This window comes from Macaca thibetana, chromosome 2, assembly GCF_024542745.1.
Source record: "Macaca thibetana thibetana isolate TM-01 chromosome 2, ASM2454274v1, whole genome shotgun sequence".
Classification (NCBI taxonomy): domain Eukaryota; kingdom Metazoa; phylum Chordata; class Mammalia; order Primates; family Cercopithecidae; genus Macaca; species Macaca thibetana.
This window is the reverse complement of record NC_065579.1, coordinates 39,263,926-39,280,598: the sequence shown is the minus strand read 5'-3', so window position 1 is coordinate 39,280,598 and position 16,673 is coordinate 39,263,926. Positions and strand designations below refer to the sequence as shown.

At 39.0% G+C, this 16,673-nt stretch overlaps 1 protein-coding gene across 2 annotated transcripts in view; it reads left to right on the top strand.

Moving 5' to 3' along the window:
• The window catches only part of STAG1 (stromal antigen 1), a 398,006-nt gene that overhangs the window by 35,986 nt on the left and 345,347 nt on the right, over nt 1-16,673 (top strand). The window contains exon 2 of one of the 2 annotated variants that reach the window (XM_050779585.1): nt 2,126-2,300. The exons of the other annotated variant lie outside the window; for it this stretch is intronic. The gene's annotated coding sequence lies outside the window, so the exon portion shown is untranslated. The remainder of the gene's footprint in view (nt 1-2,125; nt 2,301-16,673) is intronic. 2 annotated transcript variants of the gene reach the window in all.

Sequence of the window (16,673 nt, the reverse complement as noted above, 5' to 3'; positions counted from 1 at the left end):
TTTATCCTGTTACCTTGTACCAGTATCACTGCCTTATTTAGTGAGCTTAATAATAAGTCTAAATATTCTGTAGAATAAGTCTCCTTTTTATTTTTTTCCTTGAAATATGGTCTCACTCTTTCCCAGGCTGGAGTGCAGTAGTGTGATAACAGTGTACTGTAGCCTTGACCTCCTGGGCTTACATGATCCTCCTATCTCAGCCTCCGGAGTAGCTGGGACCATAGGTGTGAGCCACCATGCCTGCCTTATTTTCAAAATTATCTGTAGAGATAAGATCTCCCTATGTTACTCAGGCTGCCCAGCTTGTTCTTTTTAAAGATTTGCTAGTCTGTTCTTTTGCATTTCCATGTACATTGTAGAATCACTGCATTAATTTCTCCCCATAAATAAACAGAGAAACCAATTTAACCTCCAAACCACAGACCCTTTTGGGCTTTTGGTTGGAATTATACTGTTGGCTTAAATCAATTTTGGGATGGTCAGAATTGACATCCTTTATGGTTTTCTAGTTAAAAGTCTTGCATATCTTTTGTTAGATTTATTCTTAGATACTTGATTTATTTATGCCATAGTAAGTATATATATATATTTTTCTTTTTGTAAGTGGGATTTCAGAAATTGTCGTACTTTAACCAGGAGTTTTATAGCAAAGGTTTTTGTGAAAAATTATATTCTATAATAGGTTTAAGTCATTGCCTAAAGCATCTCCAGTATTTATAAAGCCAGAGGGAGTCCAGGATGGTACACAAATAACTGCTTCTGATGATATCATTTTCCTTTTTGTTTTCAAGCAAGACTGGGTAAAGTATCGTATATTGAAATAAAACCATAACATGACCATTTCACTTATTTCTTTTTTTTTTTTTGATAGGGGGACTTTGGCATTTTGTTTCATTTATGGTTTTAATCTATTCATGAAAGTAGTTGGTTAAATAAAATGGTTTATTTACTATTTTTGAGTTTTAGATTTTTCTTCTTGGCAAACTTTATTTTGGGTTAGGTAGTTTCTTCTGCTCCATGGTTGGAATGGGGGAGGGGCTATAATTAAAGCAACATTGAAGTGAAATACAGTATGCACATTGCAATCTTGTTTCAGTGGAAGTAAAGTTAAAAGACTTGAAATTCTGTTACTATGGAGGAGAAGCAAAGTATGGGGTAGGCTTAATAGTGCATAGTGTTGTTTGTGAGAGAGACAGAAAAATGCTTATTTCTGAATTCTTGAACCGGAGCTCTGGAATTGGAGCACTATAATAGGAAGAAAAGGATCAGAATACAAGGAAAATAAAATAGTATGGAGAAGAGAATGATAAAACAAAATTTTAGCAGCTTCGTTCCTGGAAAACCATCATAATAACAGACTGTATTACTGTGTGAAAGTCAATAAGCATTTTTACAAAAACTTAATGTTGGAATTGTGTTTGGGTGAACTTTTCTGGGTCTTAAGGACAGATTATCCAGAAAGGAAGGAAAAAGAACCAAAACCCCAGCTTGTTTCCAGGGGCATATGTAGCCCCGCCAAATGCTGTTGTATTGTTTTATGAATAAAGTCTGATACTTATCTGGAGTTTCCAATCCCTCCTCACCACCTTTTAATATGTTATGTTATGTTATATTATGTTATGTTATGTTATGTTATATTATGTTATGTTATCTTTTGAGATGGAGTCTCACTCTGTTGCCCAGGCTGGTGTACAGTGTTGCAATTTTGACTGACTGAAACCTCTGCCTCCTGGGTTCAAGCAGTTCTCATGCCTTGGCCTTCCCAGTTGCGGGATTACAGGTGTGTGCCACCATGCCCAGCTAATTTTTGTGTTTTTAGTAGAGATGGGGTTTCACCATGTTGGCCAGGCTTGTCTCCAACTCTTGACCTCAGGTGATCCACACGCTTTGGCCTCCCAAAGTGTTGGGATTAGAGGTGTGAGCCGCCATGCCCGGCCCCCCACCTTTTTTCTTAAGAGAGAGGGTCTTGTTCTGTTGCCTAGGCTGGAATGAGGTGGCTTGATTATAACTTACGATAGCCTTGAACTTCTGGGATCAAGTGATCTTCCTACTTCAGTCTCCCTAGTAGCTGGGACAACAGGTGTGTGCCACCATGCTTAGCTAATTTTATTTTATTTTTTTTTAGAGATAGGTCTCATGATGTTGCCCAGGCTGGTCTTGAACTCCTGACCTCAAGCGGTCCTCCTGCCTCGACCTCCCAAATTGCTGTGATTATAGGAGTGAGCCAGGCCCCTTCATTGATTAGAGAAAAATTCACTGAAACTCAGAAATAACTGGAGTTCTTCTATGTAAATGATATAGTAACCTGCTTTTCTATATAATAAATTTGACTTCATTTAAGTTAGTTATAAATTAGGCAGCCTGGGCAACATAATGACACCCGATCTTCCTTTTTTTTTTTTGGAGACAGAGTCTTGCTCTGTCGCCCAGTCTGGAGTGCAGTGGCATGATCTTGGCTCACTGTAACGTCTGCCTCTCGGGTTCATGTGAATCTGCTGCCTCAGCCTCCTGAGTAGCTGGGACTACAGGCATGTGCCAGCACACCCAGCTAATTCTTTTATTTTTAGTAGAGACAGGGTTTCACCATCTTGGCCAGGCTGGTCTTGAACCCCTGACCTCATGTGATCCCATCTCAGCCTCCCAGAGTGGTGGGATTACAGATGTGAACCACCGCACCTGGCCGAGATCCTGTCTTTTAAAAAAAAAAAAAAAAAGCCAGGTGCGGTAGTACATGCCTGTGGTTCAACTACTTGGGAGGCTGAGGTGGGAGGGTTGATTCATCATCGAAGGTTGAGGCTGCAGTGAGCCATAATTGTGCCACTGTATCCCAACTTAAATAATTGTCAGGATTTACTACATATTACAAAAATTCCATGGCTTTTAACTATAAATAACTTGTTGACGAATGGGATGGGAGGGGTGAAACTAAGCACCTAACAACTGTAAGTAGCTATATAATAGTAATACCAATATAGTAAGCCATGAAACTGTTTATTTCATATTACTGTTTGATATTTCATATTGGCTTTCCAGTATTGAGCCTTTTTTTGTTGAGATGAAATTCACATAACATATATTTAACTATTTTGAAGTATACCATTTAGTGACATTTAGTGCAATTGTGTTGTGCAATTATTATCTCTAGTTTCAAAATGTTTTCATTATACCAAAAGAGCGTCTCATATCCATTAAGTAATCACTTCCTATTTCCTTGACACCCTCCCCCCAATCTCCTGGCAATCACTAATATGCTTTCTGTCTCTATGGATTTGCTTATTATATTTCTTAAAAATAAAATTATATAATATGTGGCTTCTTTTACTTAGCATAATGTTTTCAATGCTTATTGAAGTTATAGCATATATTAGTACTTAATTTTTATGGCTAAATAACATTCAATTGTATGTATATACCACATTTATTTCTTAGTTCATCTGTTAATGCACCTTTTGTCTGTAATAAATAATGCTGCTGTTAACATTTATGTACAAATAGCTGTGTGGATATATATGTTAATTTTTCTTGGGTGTATACCTAGGAGTAGAATTTCTGGATCACGTGGTAATTCTTTTTATCTTTTTGAGAAATTGCCAAATTGTTCTTGACAGTGGCTGGCATCATTTTACATTTCCACCGGTAATATATGAGAGCTCCTATTGCTTCATATCCTTGCCAACACTTGCTATTTTACTTTTTCAAAAAAATATAGCCGCCTGCTATTGTTTGAATATGATTTGTTTGTACCGCCAAAACTCATGTTGAAATTTGATCCCCAGTGTGGTGATATTGGGAGGTGGGGCCTATTGGGCAGTATTTGGGTTATGAGGGCAGATACTTCATGAATTGCTGCTGCTGTTCTCACTGTAGTGAGTGAATTGTTGCTTTCTAGAGACTGTATTAATTCTTGAGGGAATGGATTAATTCCTGCAAGAGTGTGTTGTTGTAAAGCCATGACATCCCTCAGGCTTTCCCGTCTTTGCATGTGTCCACTTTCCCATTGACCTTCCCTGCCATGTTGTAAAATAGCACAGAAGCTGTCGCCAGAAGCCAGAGATCCATGCCCTTGAACCCTTGAACTTCTCAGGCTGCAGAACCTTGAACGAAATAAACCTCTTTTTGTTGTAAGTTACCAGTCACGTATTCTGTTATAAGCAGCACAAAATGGACTAATACCTCATTCTAAAGTTATAAAGTAGTATCTCTTTGTGGTTTTGACTTGCATTCTTTTAATGACTGATGAAGCTCAACATTTTTTCATGTGCTTGTTGGCCATTCGTATATCTTTTTTGGAAAAATGTCTTTTCAAGTCCTTTGCCCATTTGTAAATTGGCTCGTTTGTCTTTTGTTGTTGAGTTGTAAGAGTTCTTTATGTAGTCTGGATACTGGACCCGTAAATATTTTCTCTCATTTTGTGAGTTGTCTTTTAACTTTCTTGATAATGTCCTTTGATGCACACAGCTTTTAAGTTTGATGAGGTCCAGTTTATATAATTTTTCTTTAGGTACATGGGCTTTTGGTGTCATGTAAGAAACCATTTCCAAATCCAGTGGAGTAGGTTACTTGTGTGTTTCCTCTTAAGAGCTTATAATTTTAGCCTTTATATTTAGGCCACTGACCCATTTTGATTTAACTTTTAGTATGGTGTGAGATAAGGGTCCAACTTCATTCTTTTGCATGTGGGTATCACATTATCCCAATACCATTTGTTGAAGAGACTGTTTCTTCCCTATTGAATTGCCTTGTACCCTTATAAAAAATCAGTTGACCATAGATGCGTGAGTGTATTTCTGAACTCTCATTCTGTTCCATTGGTCTATATTTCTGTCCTTATGCCAATACCACACTGTTTTGACTCCCTTGGCTTTGTAGTAAGTTTGAAATTGGAAAGTTTTAGTCTCAAATTTTATTGTGCTTTTTCAATATTATTTTGACTGTTTGGGACTCTTTGCAATTCTGTATGAGTTTGAGGATTGGACTTTCCATTTTTGCAAAAAAGGCCATTGGAATTTTGATAGGGGTTGCACCGAATCTGTACATTGTTTTGTAGAGTATTGCCGTTTTAGCAATATTAAATGATCTTCTAATCTGGGAATGTTACATGTCTTTCCATTTAATTAAATCTTAATTTCTTTTAACAGTGTTTTGTAGTTCTCACTTTACAAATCTTTCACTTTCTTGGTTAAATTTATTTTTAGATATTTTAATTTTTGGATGTTATTGTAAATTTGTTATCTTTCCTTTTTGGATTGTTCATTTTGTGTAGGAACACAACTGATTTTTGTATATTGTTCTTATACCCTGCAACTTTGCTCAATTTTTTATCAGTTTAGTGGGGATTTTTTTATTGATGCTTTGGAATATTTTATATATAGGATCGTGTCATGTGCGACTAGAGATAGTTACACATCTCCTTTCCAGTATGGATGCCTTTAAATTCTTTCCTCACCTGGCTAGCAGTGTTGAAAGTGGGCATTCTTGTCTTTTTTCTGATGTTAGAGGGACAGCTTTTAGTTACTCACCATTGAGTATTATGTTAACTGTAGGTGTTTCATAAATGCATCTTATTATGTAAAGCTCCCTTCTGTTCCTAGTTTCCTAAGTTTTTTGTTTGTTTGTTTATTTCTGAGACAGGGTCTCACTCTGTCATCCAGACTGGAGTGCAGATCATGGCTCACTGTAGCCTTGACTTCCTGAGCCCAAGTGATCCTCCCCCTTCAGCCTCTGGAGTAACTGGGACCACAAGTATGCACAACCATCCCTGGCTATTTTTGTGTGTGTGTGTGTGTGTAGACATGGTCTTGCTATCTTGCCGAGGCTGTTGTTGAATTCCTGGGCTCAAGTGATCCTCCCACCTTGGCCTCCCCGTGTGCTGAGATTACAGGCATGAGCCATTGTGCCTGGCCATTTGTTTGTTTTTTAGCATGATAGTATGTTGTATTAGTTCATTCTCACACTGCTAATAAAGACATATCCGAGACTGGGTAATTTATAAAGGAAAGAAGTTTAATTGACTCAATTCCAAATGGCTGGGGATGCTTCACAATCATGGCAGAATACAAAGGAGGAGTAAAGTCACATCTTACATGGCAGCAGGCAAAGAGAGCATGTGCAGGGGAGGTCTTCTTTATAAAACCATGAGATCTCATGAGACTTATATTCATTATCACGAGAACAGCATGGGAAAGACCCGCCCCCGTGATTCAGTTATCTCCCATCTTTCCCTCCCACAATACGTGGGAATTATGGGAACTACAATTCAAGATCTGGGTGGGGACACAGCCAAACCATATCATATGTTGAACTCTGTTAAATATGTGTGTGTGTGTGTGATGATCATGTATTTTTCCTTCATTCTGTTTATATTGTGTATTACATTGATTTTCTTATGATAAACCATCCTTCATTCTTGGGCTAAATCTCACTTGTTCATGGTGTGTAGCTGGGATTACAGGCGCCTGTCACCATGCCCAGCTATTTTTTTTTTTTTTTTTGGTATTTTTTAGTAGAGATGGGATTTCACTGTGTTGACCAGGCTGGTCTCGAACTCCTGACCTTGTGATCCGCCCGCCTTGGCCTCCCAAAGTGCTGGGATTACAGGCATGAGCCACTGCGCCCGGCCAGGATTTTTCTTTTCTTTTTTTTATTTTTGAGACGGAGTCTCGCTCTGTCGCCCAGGCTGGAGTGCAGTGGCCAGATCTCAGCTCACTGCAAGCTCTGCCTCCAGGGTTCACGCCATTCTCCTGCCTCAGCCTCCTGAGTAGCTGGGACTACAGGCGCCCTCCACATCGCCCGGCTAGTTTTTTGTATTTTTTAGTAGAGACGGGGTTTCACCGTGTTAGCCAGGATGGTCTCGATCTCCTGACCTCGTGATCCACCCGTCTCGGCCTCCCAAAGTGCTGGGATTACAGGCTGGAGCCACCGTGCCTGGCCGATTTTTATTTTCTTAATGATCATCTGTCTAGATGTTTTAGCTATTATTGAAAGTGAAATTTTATTGTTATATTGAAGTTTAGTATGTATCGAAGTTTATTATTGTTGAACTCTTTCTACTTTTAGTTCTCTCAGTGTTTGCACACAATTTTGGGGCTCCATTGTTTTGTGTGTAATTGTTATATCTTCTTGTGAATTAATCCTTTTATCACTATGCATTCTTCTTTGTCTTTTTTTTTTTTTTTTTTTTTTTTTTTTTTTTTGAGACAGGGTCTCACTCTTCACCCAGGCTGGAGTACAGTGGCATGATCTCAGCCCACTGCAACCTCCCAGGCCCAATCGTGTCTCTCACGTCAGCCTTCTGAGTAGTTGGGACTACAGGTGCATGCCACCACGCCTGGCTAATTTTTTGTATTTTTGGTAGAGACGGGGTTTTGCTATGTTTCCCAGGTTGGTCTGGAACCCCTGAGCTCAAGTGATCTGCCTGCCTGGGCCTCCCTAAGTGCTGGGATTACAGGCATGGGCCACTGCTCCTGGCCGTTCTTTGTCTTTTGTAACAACTTTTGATTTATAATCTGTTTTGTCTATGATCAGTTTTGCTACCCTTCCTCTCTTTTGGTTACTGTTTGCATGATATAAATTATTCCATCCTTTTATTTTTAAGTTATTTGTGTCTTTGAGGCTAAAGTGAATCTGTTTTAACTAGTATATAGTTGCATTTTACAAAAATCATGGCCGGGCTTGTTGGCTCACACCTGTAATCCCAGCACTTTGGGAGGCCAAGTCACGTGGATCACCTGAGATCAGGAGTTCAAGACTAGCCTGGCCAACATGGTGAAATCCTGTCTCTACTAAAAATACAAAAATTAGCCTGGCGTCGTGGTGCACTCATTTTTTTTTTTTTTTTTTTTTTTTTTTTGAGACGGAGTCTCACGCTGTTTCCCAGGCTGGAGTGCAGTGGCGCGATCTCGGCTCACTGCAAGCTCCGCCTCCCAGGTTCACGCCATTCTCCTGCCTCAGCCTCCTGAGTAGCTAGGACTACAGGCGCCCGCCACCGCGCCCGGCTAATTTTTTGTATTTTTAGTAGAGACGGGGTTTCACTGTGGTCTCGATCTCCTGACCTTGTGATCCGCCCGCCTCGGCCTCCCAAAGTGCTGGGATTACAGGCTTGAGCCACCGCGCCCGGCCCATGGTGCACTCATAATCGCAGCTACTTGGGAGGCTGAGGCAGGAGAATCACTTGAACCTGGGAGGCAGAGGTTGCAGTGAGCTGAGATTACACCACTGCACTCCAACCTGGGCGACAGAGTGAGACTCCATCTCAAAAAAAAAAAAAAAAAAAAAAAAAAATCATTTATGCCAATCTGTGTTTTTTGTTTATTAGTTTTTGAGATGGAATTTTGCTGTCACCCAGCCTGAAGTGCAGTGACACAGTCTAAGCCGATTGCAACCTCCACCTCCCAGGTTCAAGCGATTGTCCTGCTTCAGCTTCCTGAGTACCTGGGAATGTAGGTGTGCACCACCATGTCCGGCTAATTATTTTATATTTTTAGTAGAGACCAAGTTTCACCATGTTGGCCAGGCTGGTCTTGAACTCCTGTCCTCAGGTGATCCACCTGCTTCAGATCTCCCAAAGTGCTGGGATTCCAGGCATAAGCCATTGAACCGAGCCCCAGTCTATGTTTTTTAATTGTCGATTTTAAGTTGTTTACATTTAAAGTGATTGCTGATAAGGAAGAACTCTTGCCACTGTGCTATTTGTGTGTGGTCACTGAAGCCTATGTTCTGTTATCTTTGTGGTCAGCTAGTGACCTGTCAGATCATTGAGTGTCTCTCTCTCTCTCTCTCTCTCTCTTTTTCTGTCTGTCTGTCTGTCTCTCTCTCTCTCTCTCTCTCTGTCTCTAGGCATGGTGGTGCATGCCTGTAGTCCTAGATACTTGGGAGGCTCTGGCAGGAGGCTCAGTTGAGCCCGGGAGTTGGACACTGCTGTGAGCTTACCTCAAAAAAAAAAAAAAAAAAAAAAAAAAAAAAAAGTAAAAGAATACCTATTAAGTTTGACTTAGCAGTTAAAAATCTGATTTATCCTGCACAGTAAAACTATGGGGGCAAAGAAGTAGAAGTAGCTCTTGATAATTTTTTTCTAGTCTGTATCCTGTTGAAGCTCTTGATAATTTTGTGTTAACAGTTTTCATTTGAAGTTTCAGTGACTATAAAGAAGCAGTTTGTAGAATGATTCTCTCAAAAGCCTTTTATTGAGTGATTGCTGTATTCCAGGGATACTGAAAAATTTATTAGATGATCTATTTTAATCCCCACAGAATTCCTGTAAGATAGGTGTTACCTTTATTTTTCCAGTTGAGAAAGTTGATGCTCAGAGACGTTCAATATATTTACATCCAGGGGGCATACCGACTGGTAAGTGGTAGAGGTAGGAAGCAAGTTCAGATACTTCTGTCTTATTTTTTATTTTACTGAGCTGCTTTTGATTATAGGATACAATAACTTCTAGGATTTATCTGAAAATGTGTAGGGTAAGCACTACTTTATAGAAATTATTTCCTGTTAGGATTTTATACACACACACACACGAGGATGGGAGTGGTGGTGGTGGTGTGTCAGAGGTTAAGTTTTAATCAAGAAGCAAAAAGGTCAAGGATGGAAATTCAGTTTTTACAAAAATATTTTAATATGTTTTTCCTGATAAGTTGGATATTAAAAAGTAAGGACAATATTTAAAGTTTTCTGAAGATGCACTAAATCAAGGTAGGGTTGTCATGTCGACTTAAAATAGTTGAGAGCAGGCTGGGCGCAATGGCTCACACCTGTAATCCAAGCACTTTGGGAGGCCGAAGCGGGTGGGTCACCTGAGGTCAGGAGTTTGAGACCAGCCTGGCCAACATGGTGAAACCCCGTCTCTACTAAAAATACAAAAATTAACCGAGTGTGGTGGCATGTGCCTGTAGTCACAGCTACTCAGAAGGCTGAGGCAGGAGAATCACTTGAACTTGGCAGGCCGAGGTTGCAGTGAGCCAAGATCACGCCACTGCACTCCAGCCTGGGCAACAGAGCGAGACTCTGTCTCAAATAAAAAACAAATAAATGAAGTAATTTAGTTGTATATGTTCATTTAACAGATGAGAAAATTGAATGAGTTTGAAAGGCTAAGTACTTCTAGTTATTCAGCAGACTGAGATTCAAAACCTAATTTAGTGATCCTTTATCTTCAAGTCTTTCTTAGTTCTTTATTGCTCAAAATTAGGAATGGAGGATAGCATGAGCATCCAGAAATAATTTTTTCTGAACACGATCTTCTAGGCAAAGCATCCTAGATAGAGAAGAAGAAACAATTTGGGAGGTACACGAAAATTAGGAACTGGTAGGACTGTCACACTATAGGCATGTAGAACAGCACAGAGAAGCAGGGGAAGAATAAATGGTTTCTCTTCAACATAGGGCAATTTTGGATATTTTAAAGTAAACTTACAGGCAAGAGGAAGAACAGAGGGCTGTGAATAGTAATAGGCATAGCATTTAAAGCATATGTACATGTGATATGGCTCGTTGGGAGGGTTCTTTGTATTTCCTCGGATGCATCAAACCTGCTTGCTATTAATTTCTTACCGCTTCCTCTGAAAGTATTTTTCTTTTAGAAAAACTTGGAATGTGGAAGTGATCATTTTGTATATTTTAATTTAGTGGTTGTCATCAACCTAGTGATTTGGATTGTGTATTACATCAGTATCATTTAGGATTTTTTTTCTGAAAGGATATGTCCATTTATGTCTCACCCTGGTAATCCAGAATGTGGCGAAACTCCATCTCCCCCCCCACCCCCCAAAAAAATTATACATGGTGGCACTTAGTCCCAGCTACTTGCGAGTCTGAGGTGGGAGGATCGTCTGAGCTCGGGAGTCAGAGGTTGCAGTGAGCCGTGATTGTGCCATTGCATTCCAGCTTGGGTGACAGAGCAAGACCCTGTCTTTAAAAAAAGCAAAGAAAAGAAAATGCAGTTGACTAATTCTAGAGATAGTAATAATATTTGATGGTGTGGAGAAACAGACCAGAAATTCTTAAGTATTTGAATAAAGCAGTGGTCTCAGCAAAGACATTTTCTTCCTATAAAATTAAGTAGGCTATTGAGACATTAAAGGAAGTCATTCTTTTTTATTCCAATAGTTTTGGGAGTACAGGTGATTTTTGGTTACATGGATAAATTCCTTAGTGGTGATTTCTGAGATTTTAGTGTACCCGTCACCCAGGCAATGTACACTGTACCCAGTATGTAGTCTTTTAACGCTTACACCCTTCCAAACCTTCCCCCACCGCCCAAATCCCCAAAGTTCATTATATCATTCTTACGCCTTTGTGTCCTCATAGCTTAGCTCCCACTTAGAAGTGAGAGCATAACAATATTTGGTTTTCCATTCCTGAGTTACTTCACTTACAACAATGACTTCTACCTCCATCCAAGTAGCTGTGAAAGACATTATTTCATTCCTTTTTGTGGCTGAGTAGTATTTTATGGTGTATATATACTACATTTTCTTTATTTCATTATCCACTCATTGGTTGATGGGCACTTAGGTTGGATTCATATCTTTGCAATTGTGAATTGTGCTGCTATATAGATGCATGTGGATGTGTCTTTTTCATATAATGACTTTTCCTTTGCTTAGATACCCAGCAGTGGGATTGTTTGATCAAATGGTAGTTCTACTTTTAGTTTAAATAATCTCCATACCGTTTTCCATAGTGGTTGTACTAGTTTACATTCCCACCAGCAGTGTAAAAGTGTTCTCTTTTTACCACATCCATGCTCCTCTATTGTTTGTCTGGTATTTTTTTTTTTTTTTTTTTTTTTGACTTTTTAATTATGACTGTTCTTTCTGGAGTAAGGTGGTATCTCATTGTGGTTTTAATTTGCATTTCCCTGATGATTAGTGATGTTGAGCATTTTTTTCATGCTTTTAGCTGTATATCTTCTTTTGTGAAATGTCTCTTCATGTCTTTTGCCCACTTTTTGATGGGATTGTTTTTTTCTTGCTGATTTGAGTTCCTTGTAGATTCAGGATACTAGTCCTTTGTCAGATACACAGCTTGTGAATATTTTCTCCCATTCTATGGGTTGCCTGTTTGCTGATTATTTTGCTGTGCAGAAGCTTTTTAGTTTAATTAGGTCCTATTTATTTATTTTTATTTTTGTTGCATTTGCTTTTGAGGTCTTAGTCCTGAATTCTTTGCCTAAGCCAATGTCTAGAAGAGTTTTTCTGATATTCTAGAATTTTTATGGTTTCAGGTCTTAGGTTTCTTTCTTTCTTTTTTTTTTTTTTCTGGGACGTAATCTTGCTCTGTCTGTATAGTATAATGTGTATTTCATAAGAAAATAGTAAACTATGACTGTGGACATCTGACTTCTGCTAAACTGATGTTTATTTATTGAAACATTTGTGGTGCAGTCCCATTTCTATAAATATATCTTCTAATTCCTCTATTAAAACAAGATACACTTCCTGGGAATGTAATCAGGCTGAGGATGTTTTAATCTCTTTATATTCTGTTCCCTTTAGTTGGATAATTCCAGATTTCAAAATGCCTGGGTTGTGTCTAATTCCAGGGAGTTGAAGTAAATGAACTTTACCAGTGGAAAAAAAGTACATTGCATTATAGTAGAAGATGATAGTCAGTATTTGTGAGAGAATGTTTTATTTTCTCCTTTAGGCTGTTGACATTATAAACAATTGGAATTGTTAAAAATCTGATGTCTGATGCCCTCCCAAGATTTACTGAATCAAAATCAACTGTGACTGCACATTAGAATCATCTAGGGAGTTAAAAAAATTGCTGGTGGCTGGATCTCATCCCCAGAGAACCTGATTTAATTGGTTAGAGGGTAAAGATAGTGATTCTTAAACCATTTTAGAATCACGTGGAAGATCCCAAACTGAGTGTGATTCAGTTGTTTGGGTGGGGACTGAGATTTTGCATTTCGAACAACTTCCAGTTGATGCAGATGCTTTTAGTCTCACACTTTGAGAACTGTACCCTGACTGGGATTGGGAGCCACCTGCTTAATTTGGAAGATATGCAATGTTAAGTGAGACAACTAAGTTCATAAGCAACATAGGAAGTGTAATAGATTTCAAGGTAAAAAGTGTTAAGTATGGAAAATTTTAATTTATAAAGTGGAAAGGTTTTATTCATTGTAAGTCAGAAATAAACTTTAAAATTTCATTTACAATGAAAAGTCTCAAGCATCATAAATATTAACTTAGCAGAAAGAATATCATCAGAGATGTTAAAGACAACAAACTTTCTTCCACCCTGAGTATAATTTACATAAAGCAAAATTCAAAACTTTTTTTTAGTGTTCAGTTTCATGAGTTTTGACAAGTGCATCCATTGTGCAACCGTCAACAGAATCAAAATATACAAGAGTTTTAACAATTCCCTCATGCCCTTTTTGATCATTCCTTTAATGAACCTCAGGTCCTAGCAACAGTGATCTGTTTTCTTATTCTTGGTTCTGCTTTTCCCAGAATGTCGTACAAACTGAATCGTTTGATATGTAACCTTTTTAGCCTGGCTTCTTTTATTAAGCATAATGCATTTGAGATTCATACATGTTGTTTGTTTATTAATACTTCATTCCTTTTATTAAAAATAAGTTTAAGATTTACAGCAAAATTAAGCAGTAAATATAGAGGGTTCACAAAAAACCCCTCTTCGCTCCCCCAACATTCTCAACCCCCCCCACTGTCAACAGATTGGTACATTCATTTGTTATAGCTGATGAACCTATACTGACTTATTATCAAAGTCCATAGTTTACATTAGGATTTACTGTTGGTGGTGTACATTCTACAGGTTTTGACAAATATAGCATGCATACACCATTATAGAATCGTACACTGTTGTTTCACTGCCCTAAAAATCCTCCATGCTCTAATGAAAATCGATTATACAAATTGAGGTTAATTGTCATACCTAGTTAAACTGGAGTCAAGGGGCCAAGGAGGAAAAAACATTCATGGTACAAAGCATCTGCTCCGGGGATTGTCTCACCAGCTACCAAAATAAACTTGTATAAACTTAAACCCAGTTTTACCTAGTAGCTGCTAAAACCACCTGCCTTAACTCTAAGACAACTTTTACCTACTGCCGTCACTTACCAGTTATAGCTTGGTGGTTCCAGAAAAACTTTGCTAATGTTAACAAGCTTTTTATCAAAGCAATTAATGCAGCATTTCTCTTTCCTAATAAAACCCCAGTGTTTTGTTTGTTCTTTAGACATACCAAAGATTATCCTGCTCTGTGTGTATGTCCTGAATTGCAATTCTGTTTTTATATATTCCCAAATAAAATGTCTTGCTTAGAGATGTGTTTCTATGCTTTGTTTGCTTTTGACATACCTAGTGTCAGAAGTGGGATCCAAAGTGAGCTCACCTGGAGGGGTTTAGTGCCCCCCACTCCCCACCATATGTACTCTTTGATTCTCCTACTTCAGTGTGTTGCTTTTTTTCCCCACTTGGTAAGTCTTTCTCAGATTGAACTCCCATTTCTTGTGGTTTGAACTTTCCAGTTTTATTTTGGATTTAATTTTTGAGGGATCTTTTTCCTCTTGTTTATGAGGGATTTTCCCCTTCCTGTTGATGGGGATTTTCATCGTCCTGTTAAAGAAGGTTTTGTCATTTTTTTTTTTTCTAGTGGGTACTTTACTCTTTGTGCCCTTGGTTTTTATTTCGACTTTTGTGTGTTTGATGTTAAACCAAGTCACCTAGATTTATTTACAAAATGGGCTTTCAGGATTCAAAGGCATGTGAAAGTAACCCCCGCCATTGAGGACTCCAGCTGGTTATATGCTTAAACATTATGGTCTCTCTCTCTCTCTCTTTTTTTTTTGAGACAAAGTCTCACTCTGTTGCCCAGGCTGGAGTGCAGTGGTGCAATCTCAGCTTACTGCAACCTCCGCTTCCCAGGTTCGAGTGATTCTTCTGCCTCAACCTCCTGAGTAGCTGGGACTACAGGCATGCACCACCACACACAGCTGATTATTTTTGTATTTTTAGTAGAGATGGGGTTTCACTATGTTGGCCAGGCTGAAACATTATGATGTGTTATCACATACCTTCTTATCTTGATAAACTGATTTTACTAAAGATAATTTGAGATTACAGTGGCCTTCATTGGGTTCTTTTGACCTTCCTAAATTTGTTTTCCTCAGAAATAAATTAGAAGGCCAAGACCAGAAAACGGTCTAAATTGGACATATACCTTACTTGGTATCTTCAGGCATCCAAATGCATTTAAGAGTCAGAATTTGCCTTGCTCCAAAATACTGTCTCTGAGTGATCTGAGACAAACAGAAAAATGACTTAGAAACTCAAACTTTTTCTATTTCTCAGGTGCCACCTTTTCAAATTTCCCGTCTCTTGTGATATTTCCTCACTTTTCAAAACTTTTCTTCCATGATATTTCTTACCCAACTATTCTTCCTCCCTCTGCTTCCCAGCCTCTACCTACAAAACCTTTTCCCCTTATTATTATGCCCTTTAACGATTGTGAGGTTCCCCAGATTTCCTATGTCCCTTGGGCTAAAGCTGAACTCTGTGCGCTCACCAAGGAATTTCGTAGGTTATTGAGGTCCCTCGTCATTTGGGGGACTAATTTAACATTGCATTTCAAGTTTACCAGACTGTCTTCTCCAAACCCCCCTTTTTTTTTTTTTTTTTAAAGAGATGGGAGCATCTCACTCTGCAGCCTGGCAGTGGCATGATCATAGCTCCCTGTAGCCCCAGCCTCCTGGACTGAACTGATCCTTCCACCTCAGCTTCCTGAGTAGCTGGGACCACAGAGATGTGCCATCACACCTAGCTAATTTTTTTTGTTTTAATTTTTCTCAAGACAGGGTCTCACTATGTTGCCCAGGCTAGGCTCAGACTCCTGGCCTCAAGTGATCCTTCTGTCTCAACCTCCCAGAATGTTGAGATTACAGGCATGAGTTATTGTACCCAGCCATTTTCCAATCTGTGTCAGTGTACTCATGTGCCTCTGGGAGAAGACCAGCCCAACACTCGATGGTCAGTTGCACCTGTACCCTGTGAGGTCTGTGAGACCTGTCTCCACTTCCTCAGATTCTGGCCTACAATATTGGGATAAGTCTCAACTTGCAAAGAATTTACATAGGGTTATCCTCAAAGCATTTCCTAAAGCCATTGATTGGAATAAAATTCAAGCTCGTACCCTAGAACCAAATGAACCATTTCATAACCATTATAACAGACTCTAGGTGGTATTCAGAGAAAATTCTGGCTTTCCCTTGGATGTTGACTCTACTAGAATTGGTCTTAATTTTGTCAATGGTCTCCCAAGAAGAGCTAACATAGAATTTCTCAGTTGAAGGAGGTAATCTAGAATGGGAGACTGTGCAAACCCCTGACCTTGTTAATTTGGTTAATTAATTGTCTCACTCTGAAAAATATCAGCAAAGGCTAGGCGTGGTGGCTACTGCCTGTAATCTCAGCACTTTGGAAGCCCGAGGTGGGAGGATCAGTTGCTTGAGCCTGGGAATTTGATACAAGCCTGGCAACATAATGATACCCCATCTCTTAAAAAAAAAAAAAAATTAGCTGAGTATGGTGGTGTGCACCTGTGGTCCTAGCTGCTGGGAGGCTGAGATGGGAGTATCAGTTGAGCCTGAGAGGTCAAGGCTGCAGTGAGTGGTGAACATACCTCCAGTTAAAACA